This window comes from Acanthopagrus latus, chromosome 2 (assembly GCF_904848185.1).
Source record: "Acanthopagrus latus isolate v.2019 chromosome 2, fAcaLat1.1, whole genome shotgun sequence".
Taxonomy (NCBI): domain Eukaryota; kingdom Metazoa; phylum Chordata; class Actinopteri; order Spariformes; family Sparidae; genus Acanthopagrus; species Acanthopagrus latus.
Window position 1 is genome coordinate 28,610,800 of NC_051040.1, and position 12,239 is coordinate 28,623,038.

General features: G+C 40.3%; 1 long non-coding RNA gene across 1 annotated transcript; it reads left to right on the top strand.

The window, feature by feature from the left end:
* The first annotated feature begins 346 nt into the window (after window positions 1-346).
* LOC119011021 lies at window positions 347-2,045 on the top strand. The gene is made up of 3 exons (XR_005072108.1): window positions 347-492; window positions 964-1,315; window positions 1,739-2,045. It is a non-coding gene; the product is annotated as an uncharacterized LOC119011021 (long non-coding RNA).
* Window positions 2,046-12,239: the final 10,194 nt, after the last annotated feature.

Sequence of the window (12,239 nt, forward strand, 5' to 3'; positions counted from 1 at the left end):
TGCAGCAAGTCTATGATAAAAACAATGAAAAATTGACTCATAACTATACTGAATAGCATGTTAACGGCTCTCTGCGAAGGAACTGTGCCTTTTGCTAAGTTACATGAGTTGATGTCTCTTTTAATTCATATTCATAGGTAGAGCAGTCGCTGTGTCCCATGGAGGATAGCCTTCCATCAAGCAAACATGTTTGCCTTAAGGTCAGAGAAAGACTGAGGCAGCAGGACTAAAAGCACATCCGGTCCAGAGGGTAAGGGAAGGCAGATCAAGCCTCTCACCAAGATGATGATTGCATTTCTTGTTTCAGAAATATTTCTCATGGCATTGGAAGCTTTGGAGGCAGTGACAAAGAAAAGACGGGCAGTGATCAATGATGCCATTATAGTGGATGCTCTGGTTTCAGTCACAGTGAACGGTCAGCAGAGACCAGCACTCAGCATCTCCAGCAGAGTTCAAAAGTGCATGTTAACTGATATGAACAGACACAGAAGAGTGAGTACATATTACAATATGGGGTTTTTGAAGGCTGATATTTAGAATATGAAATAAACCTTTTATTTCTTTATTTCTCAACTTTGTCTTGTCCTCCAAACTAAAGCATAATAGCATTTTTATTATTACAGGACACCACATTTTCATTTCCACCCTCACACTGTTGGCTTTACAACCACTTATATGCCTAAATAATACAAACATTGTTAGATAAGTGATTAATGCAATGAAACAAAAAGGAACAGCTATGATCAAGCAGGAGCCTCCATCATATCAGATGGCTGGTTATCTGATACTTATTTAAATATTTAAAAATATATTGATTAATCCAGACCACATATCTGGGCGATGCATGGACAGTTGACACCTTTAGGCCATTAAATAAGATGCTCAGTGTCATACAGTGTTGATTTCAACAACACTGGTTTGATTTGATGATGTGGTTTAACCAACGATCATTTTTCCCCCCAGGCTCATTTACATCAGAGCAGGAACAAAGTACAGTGTGGAAATGAGAGACGACTGTAGGCCTTTGAGATGTGGGCAGTAACACGGACCATCACACCACCACAGACTTCTTCTTTAATTCTGAAGGTCAGGATTCCCCTCATTCAAGGTGGTATAACTCATCATCCATTGAAGGCCTATAGAGGTAGATGAAGGCAAAAATAGCTGCTGCCACAATGCACTCCCTGTAGACTTTTACTCAAGGGTCTGCTGGAGTGTGAGAACGGATGGGAGTCATGACAAAATGGGAGGAAATGTGTGGTGTCCAACAATGCCCATCTCCTCTGGGAGGAGGTGCAAAGGTCAAGGTGCTGAGGTAAGGAATCACTTATAGAACAGTAAAATGAACTGACCACAGAGTTTGTAGACTTTGCCCAAAGTAAATGTAAGTGCACTGTATCGTGGGGAAAAAAGCTAGTGGTAAAAAAAAAATCATAAAGTTTTGCTCTGTTTTTCCCTGCAAATGTTTTAGCTGTTTTGTGGCTTGAAAGCTCTGAAGCTACACACTCAGTTTCCAGCTTTAAATCTCCTCTTAAAACACATTTTTATCAAATGGTTTCGATAAAATGCACAGTATGTAATTTCTGCCATCATGCATCTCTCAATCAAAACAAAACAAAAGTGGCTTGGGATCGTGGTAATTTTTGTCTTCATTGTTAATTACTAATGGAAATCTATTAATGTGACTTAGACTAAAATGTTGACTAAGCAATGTTTTTTTTTTTTTTACACATTACAGTTAGTCACATCCACCCACTGCCTACCTCACTATCTGACTCTCTCCTGGATGTTACAGCAACGAGCAACCAAATGAAACTTACTGCCACCTTGAACAACATTACAGGTTTCTCTGGTTTAGTATTGTCGTAAAATTGGACAAAATGTAAGTAAACAACTCAATAAAATAATCAACAAAGGTCTAGTCATTTTTATACTTTTTGTTGTAGGAATGTGACTCATAATGGAGAGGATTATTATCCTCAGGCATCACATTCATCCTGAGGTAAGCACTATGATGGACCCTTTTCAGTTCCCTTACCATGTCGGAATTGGGATGGTAAGAGAACACTGGTCATACTGTGAGGTGTGTTTTGACTTCTCCAGCATTTTCAATACAATACAGCCAGGACTTCTTAGGGAGAAACTGGAAGGGGCGGGAGTTGACCAGCATATGGCTGCATGGACCTCAGACTTTCTCACCAACAGACTCCAGTATGTGAAACTCAAGGACTGTGTCTCAGATGTGGTATTATGTGGTAGGGGGCCCCTCAGGGTATGGTGCTTTCTCCCTTCCTTTTCACCCTCTACAGATTGGACTTCATGCACAACACCATGAATTGTGACCTCTAAAAGTTCATGGCACACAAATGCGATGCAACATGGAAAGAAGAGATTCTGATCATTTTAGGTTAGCAGCTCCTTCCTGCCTCCAGTCTGTCTTTAGCTACAGGCTTGAAATATCTCACACATTCTCTGACCTTGATTTAGAGAAAATTGAAATAGATTGTATCCTCTTAGACTTCTGTCCTTTTCCTTTCAGCTGCTAACATCAAACAAACTCTCTTATATTTGTATTTTGTTAGCTGACTGATCCAGTGCAAGTCCGTTATTCCACACTCTTCAAGAGCAACGCCAGATATTTAGCTCTGACACATCAGTCTACTTACGTGCGAGTGTTTTGGGATGGCATGGGGTTGATAACATAGCAAGATGAGTTGCTACATTCATTAGTGTTTTTTTAACCTTGGAGGGATATCACTTTGTGTTTTCTGGAAAGAATGCAGCCTTGATTGACAGAGTAATTCTCTGGCCTCGCCCTGACTGGTGTCTGTGTCAGTGTTTGCTGTTTCGCAGTCCAGATTTCTCTCGGCAGAGACATCCCAGCAAAGAGCGATCAACACTGCACTCTCCTAAATGTAAGAAAGATGGGTCCTTTTTCTTTGTACGCTTTCTGCGTGATTAAATTAAGTTTACTCGATCGCTTGACGAGAACTGTTTTATCCCTACACACTTCAATCTGCTCATCAAAGGCAAAAGCCGTAAAAACAAATGGATCCCAGTTCTGATTTATTTCAGTTGCACCACAACAACAATATGACCGTGATGAGCCACGCTGATTAGAACTAGTAAATCAAAGATGCACGGGTAATTCTTCACTAATGAAAGCACATACTCTGTTGTGCAAATGGATATTAGCATAGGTCAACACAAAGTCTTGTTTCTCTCCATCTGTAACAGATCAGGATCTTAATGATCATGTTCTTAGTTATTTCTTTCAGATGGCGAGCGCATCTGTTCTTAAAGTTATGGCTTGCACAATCATTTTTATTGTGCCATCCACTTCTTCCTCTACATATTGTAACATCAGCAAAGTTATGTTCTCATCATCTGTCGTAAAGCAATTTCCTTATTTCTGAAGATTCATACGACAGCAAAGAATGCTCATCATTAATACCCATATAATCATTAACAAGACCAAGGGCTCTATCTTATGCTTATAACTGTCACTGCTAAAGGACTCATTATCCAGACAGTGAAATGGGCCTACACAGACGGGTTCACAACATGCAAACACTCTGATTTAATGATAAGAGAGGATCTAATTTTGATAAACAATCTGAGAGTTCAAAAAGTAACCAGAGCTGTTATTTAAATGCTGTTTAGTCAAGAGCATAATGTTTTCCTCTAACTGTAGAGGAGTAGACGTAAAAGTAGATTGAAATGGAAATAATTATAGCTGAGTAAATGTACTTAGTTGCATTCCAACACTGCTAATATGGAACTTTAGAATCTAGTGGACATGTCAAAGACTCTACAAGTGTGCACTGTATGGATTACTGAACATCCTGCAGAGTAACCCGAAGATGAGGTTGGACAGAGAGAGAGGCTCCCACGAGTTCAGAGTGAGATTTTGGCCATGGCGGTTTCTTAGTGCAGGTGTGTGTGTGTGTGTGTGTGTGTGCGTGTGTGTGTGTGTGTGAGAGAGAGAGAGAGAGAGAGAGAGAGAGAGAGAAAGAGAGATAATGGTTAATGTTGTTTATTGTAGGTGTTGGTGGCAGGTTTTGAGGCCTAGCTGCACCTCCCATTGAGGATAGCTCTGGTAGTGAAGTTTATTTATTTTTATCATTTATTTTTTCTCCTACCAGACAGAGAACAGAAAGAGATGAAGCAAATTAAGTACAGATAGTTTGAACAATATCTCAGAATCAAAATCACTTTTTATTCGCCACGTGCATCAGGTAGACACACATGAATTTGACTTGGCAATCAGCACTTTAACTCAAAACTAGACAGACAAACAGTAAGTGTACATAGATTCAGCAAGATAGATATGCACAATAAGTGCAAGTGGTTGAAGGTGTTCCTCTATGTAAGCATGCTATTTTACCCATAGACTATATATTAGGGGTGGAAGAAAAAATCGATTCACATAAGTATCGCGATTTTTTTGTTTTACGATTTTTAAATGGATTTTTTTGTTCAAAATTGGATTTTTTCCAAATTTAAATGCTTCATTTTAGTCTATGTTTATAAGTCGAGATGGAAAGAAGTTGAAATGTTTTTCTTCAACTATCCATTAACGTGACGTCATATCCATTTGTGGAAAAAACTTAAACGGAAAGTGGAGAATGTCAGATGACTTGCAGTAATGCGTGGAGATAGAACCCCCACCATCTCATTTCAAGTCAAAAGTATGGACACATTTTGGATTTTTGCTTTGAAAAGAAAAGCACAGCTGGACATGTCGAAAGCTAAACTAAACTCTGTAATGCATACATCACGTACTGCGGAAACACGACGAACCTTACTGCCCACCTGGCGAGACACCATCCTCAGGTAAATGCAGAGCTACTAGCCAAACGATGCACAGCAGCAAGCCAGCAGACACTGAAAGCAGCATTGTACAAACTACCCAGCAGTTCAGAAAAAGCAAAACGCACAACTAAATCAATTGCTGACTTTATTTGCAAAGACCTGCGACCTTATAGTGATGTGGAGAACATGAGATTCAGGATTCAGGAACATGCTACACACGCTGGAGCCGCAGTACGTGACACCTTCCAGGAAGTGTTTCTCTGAAACAGCAATGCCTCAAATCTACAAGGACGTTAAGGAGAAAGTCAAAGAAAATCTCAGCGGCGCAAAATGTTGCTCTCACCTGCAATGCATGGACTTCACAGGCAATCCAGTCTAATATTAATATAACAAAACAAAAACATAAGCTGCTGGAGCTCTAAAACTGATAACTGGTGGAATGTGTATATGATATGCTCGAGCGTTTCCTCGAACAACAGCCAGCAGTCACAGCTGCACTCCTTTCCCCTGATGTGAGAAAAAGAGAGAAGGAGATGAGCACCTTCACTGAGTCGGATATATCTAATGCGGAGGAGTTCATCCAGGCCCTGAAGCCAGTCAAGGTGGCAACACGTGTTATGTCAGATGAGAACAACAGTCTCTGTCATAGCCCCACTCCATGAGCAGCTCCTGCAAGCCACCCAGGAAAGCCTCAGAGATCCTCTGTTTGTTAGAGACTTGAAAGAATCCATTCACCAAGTCCTAAGTAAGAGGTACAGCTCGGAGGTGGAGAAGGCCACACTTAATCTGGCTTCAGCACTAGATCCAAGGTTTAAAGTGCTGCCATTCCTGCCAGAGGAAGAGAAACAAGAAACAATTGCAAGAATGGTCGCTGAAGCTGCAGCCACTGTGGAGCATTGTCAGTTAAATATATATATATATACATGTAAATAAAGCATTAGAGACACGTTCAAGGAGTCTTTTATTTACAACAGGGGTACTAAAATACAAATCTTGAAGGGCCACAAAGATTTTTTTCAATGACTCAAAGGTCCATGTATCGAGGTTGGTCAGGCCACATGCAATAATATGGTAATGATATCCAAAAATGTCCTTTTCATTCAAAACAACAACAAAACTATGAACTGAAATAAAACATTATTTCCATTTTGATATGAATGAAAATACATAGTTGAATATTTCTTCTTTTTGTTAGCCTTCAAACCAGTGTTGTTTTTGGCAGCCATTTTAGATTTAGTCTTAGTCATTTGGACTAAAATGCTTTTTAGTTTTAGTCAAATTTTAGTCATTTCTATGTGATAGTTTTAGTCCAGTCGACGAAAACTCAAACATATTTTTGTCTAGTTTTATCAGTTTTAGTTCCCTAAAAAAAACAAGAGGTATAGTCTTTGAACACATTAAGTTAGGTCAATAATACATGCGATCTACAAGCTCACAATGTGTTGCAATGTGTTGAACTAGTAGATCTGCTATTTTCACAACTTGTGTGTGACACGTTGGGAAAAAAAAGTTGAAAAGTTCAAATATGGAGATAAAAGATTTCTGTCCAACAGCACTCTGCAATATTTATGGCTAAAATACATCCATATATCTAGGCGTAAACATGTGACGTGAAGCTCGAAGTTGGGCAGTGAACTGGGTTTTTCGCAGGGGGGCTTTTAATTTGAAAGTATCGACCGTTCCTAGCTTGCCACTACAAAAACACGCAAACAGCGAAGACAGCAGAAATGTCATGCATTTTGAACGTCTGACAGACCATCCGCTAACATTTACGTCCACTCTCGTCTCGTCCACGAATACTCACACACGTCTCTACATGTTTCAGTCATCAAAGAGCCACGTTTATCTCGTCACCTTCTCATTATCGTCATGAAAAAAAGCGACGTCAACAAAATCATTTCGTCATCGTTGATGAAAACAGCACTGCTGCAAACACTGTGTCCATCAATTCAGTCATGCATTATTTTATCATTTCTGCATCTGAGAGTGGCTTCTTGTGCTTACCCAAAATCCACACCACTCTAAGTGAGCACTCTGTTGCTATTTGTTGTTGTGTTATAGATGCTAAAAGAATCCTGCTTGCAGCTTAATATGACAATTTCAGAGCATTTATTTTTCTTGTTCTTACCTCTGAATTTTGAGGAAATGTCTCTTCAGGATTCCTATGCTTAGTCTCATAATGCCGTTTCAAACTGGAAATCTTCATCACAGCTATAGTCTCCTGGCATATTAAGCACATGGGTCTTGTGCTGGAGGGAAAATGAATGCACATTTTTCAGTCCATTCTACTTTGAATTGCCGCTTTGTCCACTTTCTTTTAGCAGTGAACTTGGAACATGCCATTTTCAAGCAATCTAGCCTCCTACGGCCAGCAGACTGTCAATATGCGAAGTGCTCCAAAAACGAGAGTGAAAGTTAAAAATTGCACTCGCAGCAGCTGTCCGTGTATCACTGGCATGGAGACAAGTCCTGGTATACACGTGCCGACCCAACCAAAACACCTAATGAAGGAATAACAGTTACGGGGCCACAAATAGGAGGCCGGCGGGCAGGATGTGGCCCGACGGCCGCCTATTTAAGACCACTGGTATAACGTTTATATAACTACTGATTAAATTGTAATATCATGGAACATTTTGCTGTGTACTAATACTGCTACCTAATTAACCAGTATCTAGGCTATAGTTAGGCGTATATCCTGACATACGTCTTTATAAACTGCTGCACAGTTTTCTAAGCCTTCAAAGTCATTGATCTGTTACTCAAATCAACTTCCTGTGTTAAATAATGACAAATAGATTACCTTGTTACCTTGACCTGCATTTGTTATGTTTCTCCACTCATTTACTCAGGATTCTTCTCAAACTCTTACATGCATACCTCAATTTTTTTGTGGCCTGGGATTATATTATGACCACGTCACAGTAACATGATGTCAGGTTTAGTGCAGAGCTTCAGTACCTTCGATACTGAAAGGTTCTGTTGACAGCAGCTCCGGTAATTAAGATGTACCAGAGGCTACTTATAGTGAGGAATACGGTTTGAGCCATTTATTTATGGCCCTAGTAGAAATTAGGAGGATGAAGGAAGTGCAATACAGTTACCTCAACTACCTCAGTCTTGCTGCTATAAAGGTAGTTCTCCTGGCCAAATGTCCAACTTGGTGAGCCCAAAGATCTCACCATGGACTGGAAACAGGAAAGAGGTGACACAACTTCCAAAGCTGCGGAGAGCTCTACAACTCTTTGGCTCGTTCAGAAACAGAACTGCTTCAGCTCAGGAAATCCCACTAAAAACGCAAAAGATGTCACATTTATCCAGCCAGGCTTGACCGCAGAACAGTGGAGTTGTTTTAACTGGGCACACAACCCTGTTGCACTGCCCTCAAGCAAGACAGTGTGATTACTGTTCTGATTTATTTGGGATAGTTAGGCGCCAGGCTTTATCTACTTCCTGTCTTGCCAAAGTGATGCCATGTTCCCATGATGGTTTCATTTATCCTGGAATTGTTGGAAAAGTTCCTGAATTACTGATTAACTAGCTTAACTAACTAAGATTTGATTCATTTGACATGAATGAAATGGAGGCAAGAGAGGAGAGAAAGATCGACAGCAAAAAGGGCCATGTATAGTCTGAGCTGTTTGACCAAAGTTGTCTAAAGTTGTGCCTCCTTTCTTCAGAGCCCCTGAGGTTTTTCTGTCCCAATTAGCAGCGGTGCATCTGTGCTGATTAGTCAACAGCTTTTCAACTCCTGCCAGCAAAGGAAGCCAAAACATGGGAGAAGGAACTCTTGGCCTAGATTCCCAACTATTCAGTGTCTAACAAGGTGAAGTGGCATGCATTAAATACAAAGAGGAAAACAGTCTGTGTCGCCAAGCTGGTTGGCCTCCATGGGACTGTGGAGGAAGACAAAGAAATGAAATCTGCACTACTTCCACTCCTTTTCAGCTTGGAGACAATAAGGCTGAATTTAATACCAGGTGGGATCTGCTTGTGCCATTAGAAGCTGGTCTGATTTCCAACATGAAAGACGACCGATAAATACCCGAGTAGAGGAAGTGTCACTTTGCTCAAGTTTTCCAGCTCATAAAACTACAGTATTTATTTTAAAAGCAATAATATAACCTTCTGGAAAATAGTGTGATTTGTGTACTTTCTGGGGGTAAAATGGAAGGACTGATGTAAATGTCTGTGCCTTAGAGGGGAATTCCAGTATTTTTCAACCTGGGCCTTGTATTTATATGTTCTGGTGTGTAAATGATTTATAACTGCCAGAGGTATTGCAGTGGGTCCAGTAGCTCACCTCACCTGGCAGCTGTGACAGGGCTGCAATGGTTGCAACGTAATCCTTTGAGGTAACTCTATCTGTCGTCCATCCACTATACATGCTTGTATCTCTCCCTGACAGGCTGAGGTTGATATTCTGATTGCCTGACAACATTGTCGACAGACATAGGTGTATTTTTCTAATATAAGGAAATTATTTTTTGTCCCCAGAAATGCAAGTCTCACTCCAGCAGAAGAAATCTTGGGATAACTGGGATGCTTGGAGTTGCCCCAAAGGATTATGTTGCAGTCACTGCAGCTGTGTCACAGCTGCCAGCTGAGGTGATCTACTGTACCAGTTTCGAAACTTTCAGTAAGTATGAATCCCCTACATATGAAAATATGTAAACTGTAGTGTAAAATAACCATAGTAAGTAGATAGTGGTCAGTATCAAATAACCATAGTTAGTAAATAGTGACTAATGGTAACTGATAGTAAGTGTTTTAATGATAAAAGTAAGAAACAAAGGGTAACAAGTGTAAAAGGGTTGCTGAAACATACTACTGGGCACCAGCTGACTGAAAAGTGCATCTGCTGATTAAAGCTGCTATAGTCAGATAACGTCAAGTGTGAAAATGTAACCACAAATCTAAGGATAACATCATATAACCAAATATGTAACACTTTCATTAAGTTTAAAAATACAGTGCAAAGAGTGATCAGTTATAATGGGATGCATCAAGAAAGGGAGTTAACTGACGGCCTGAAGGCCAGAGTTTCTAAGAGCCAGTGATAAGGACACAGGGAGAGCACCTTATTAAAAAAACCAAAGCAAGGCGAAGAGCAACTGGTCGACATGCAGTTCTGCACGTATGCCAATCTTCGCGCAAGCGCAGAAGGTAATACTGGGTTTTTCCACTAGAGGTATGGGGATTTTCCATAAGAAAATATGATGTTTTTTCATAAAGAAATAACAGTGACAGCTGAAATTAAGCAGAATAGTGATTGGTTGAAGCCATGTTGTCCGAAAGGACACACCCACTTTTCTGCATTTAAAAGAGGATGTTGGGGGCTTTGAGCCTCGGGTCAGTTTGGTTTTTCATGGACTTTGTCTGTGTCTGATCCTGCTCTTTTTTGCCAGCAAATAAAGTTCTATTACTCTCAGCCTTGAAGACTCCTGGTGACTTTTTGATCTTTGAAATCTTTTGGACCAACGAAGAAAAGAGTAGTCGTTTATTCGACAAAACAAGGGCCCTGGTTTAAAAATACTAGAATTCCCCTTTAGATATGGAGTTAAGTGTCAGAATCTGATTAGCTTAGCATGAAGATGACACAGGAAACATCCAGCTTTGATCTGTCAGCAGTTAGGAAATAATATGCTAAAGAACACCTAAAGCTGTCTCCTTTACATGATGTAATAATGGAACTTAATGTAAATGAATGACACTGCCTTAGTTTCAGGGTCCTATTGTGCACGATCATTCACTACTGGCATGATTTTCAGGTAAACAAAGAGCTAAGCCACTGATAGCATTATTGGTAACACCCGTGCTTCGCCATAGTAAGTCCAAATGTCTGCTATAGCAAATCAAGCATGTAACTAGCAAATAACTCTCTCTTAAATTTACTTCTTTTACTTCAATCTTGTGTCCACGCCTCCGATCTTTATGCATAGCTCCAAAATGACAAAGGACTAGTGACACATTTAGGTAAATTTATTATTGTTTTATTTTCCAAGAGTAGGACTAATATTAGTCAGCGCCAGCAGACCATTAGCTCAGTTTAGCATGGAAGCGAAGGGAACCAGCAAACGTTGACTGATTATGTTCTATCATATTTGTTTAATCCAACAAACTAAAGTCACAAAGCTTTGGTTTTACAGTTGGTTACCTTTTTAGCTAGGCTCGAATTTTTTTTACTTTGGCCATGCTAGCTAGCCCCTTTTTCCCTGCTTACAGTCTTAATGCTAAGCTAAGCTAATGCCCACTGGCACCTGCTTCATATTTAATGTATATAACCTACTCCCAAATGGAGCAATGCTTCACTGCTCTGCAGGTTTTCTAACGGCAACTAATGTGCAGTAAGCAGTAGCCTACTCAACAAGATGAGCAGCTTCAACTGTAATTAGTTATTAGCTAGTTATCCCTCACAATCTGCCAGGGCTAACCGATGTAACTGTATGCCTGATGATCCCCTTCAATAATAATCACACAACAGCAACAGAGTTAATGCAAATCTCCACGGGAGCTAAGACTGTAACCTCTAATTGCCATGTGTTGTGAAGAAAATGTGTTTCTCTCTGTGGGGCACACACACACATACACACACACACACTCAGTGAATTAGCAGACTGTCATCTAGGGTGAAGTGCCAGGCTTGTGGGTCTGGTCAGGTTTGATTCCACAGTAAGCTGCTGGTCAGGGGTCTGTCCTTTGTTTGGGCAGATGGTGAAGGGGGGTGGGTAAAGACATGGCTGAGTGATGAATATTGAGTCAATGAGCCAGCAGTATTCCAGTTATATTATCCACACATCTCATCTGTCAGAGCAAGGTCATACAGTGACACAGTCAGCAGCAAACAATTTTCAGTTCCGAAACAAATGTGTGTTTGGAAAGGGGAGAAATCAAGGTCACGCAAAAATATCATTAGAATTTATTTTTTTTCTAAGTTGAAAGATGAATGCATAGTGATTACTCGTGTGGCAGTGAAAAGAGAAAAGATTCTCCTTTTGTTTTTCTCGTGATTGAAATGCAACAGTGATTCATTTTTTAAGAATTCAGAGAGACTTGTTTCACAAATGAACAACACAGTTGTGACAATTATCGAGCTGCATTTTACAGTTTCTACTGTATGATAGGCAAGTGCTCACAGGGCTGTGATGACCAAGCGTTGAAACACGCAAATGAAACAAAACAAAGAATAAATGTCAAAGTTTAAGCTGCCAACTGAAGAGAAAACACCTGCTGGTGACATCAATAGCTAAAGCAAGACCACCCATCTGACCTGCCAGCTCTGACCACCCCTCACATTGCCGCTCTGAGGGCATGACTGTAAATTAGTTTGGATCCTGAAAGGTATGTTTGGAAATGGGTGTCAAGCAGCCCCTCATGATGAATTATGGTAGATATGGTAAGGTTGGTAGATCATTTTCTGCTCT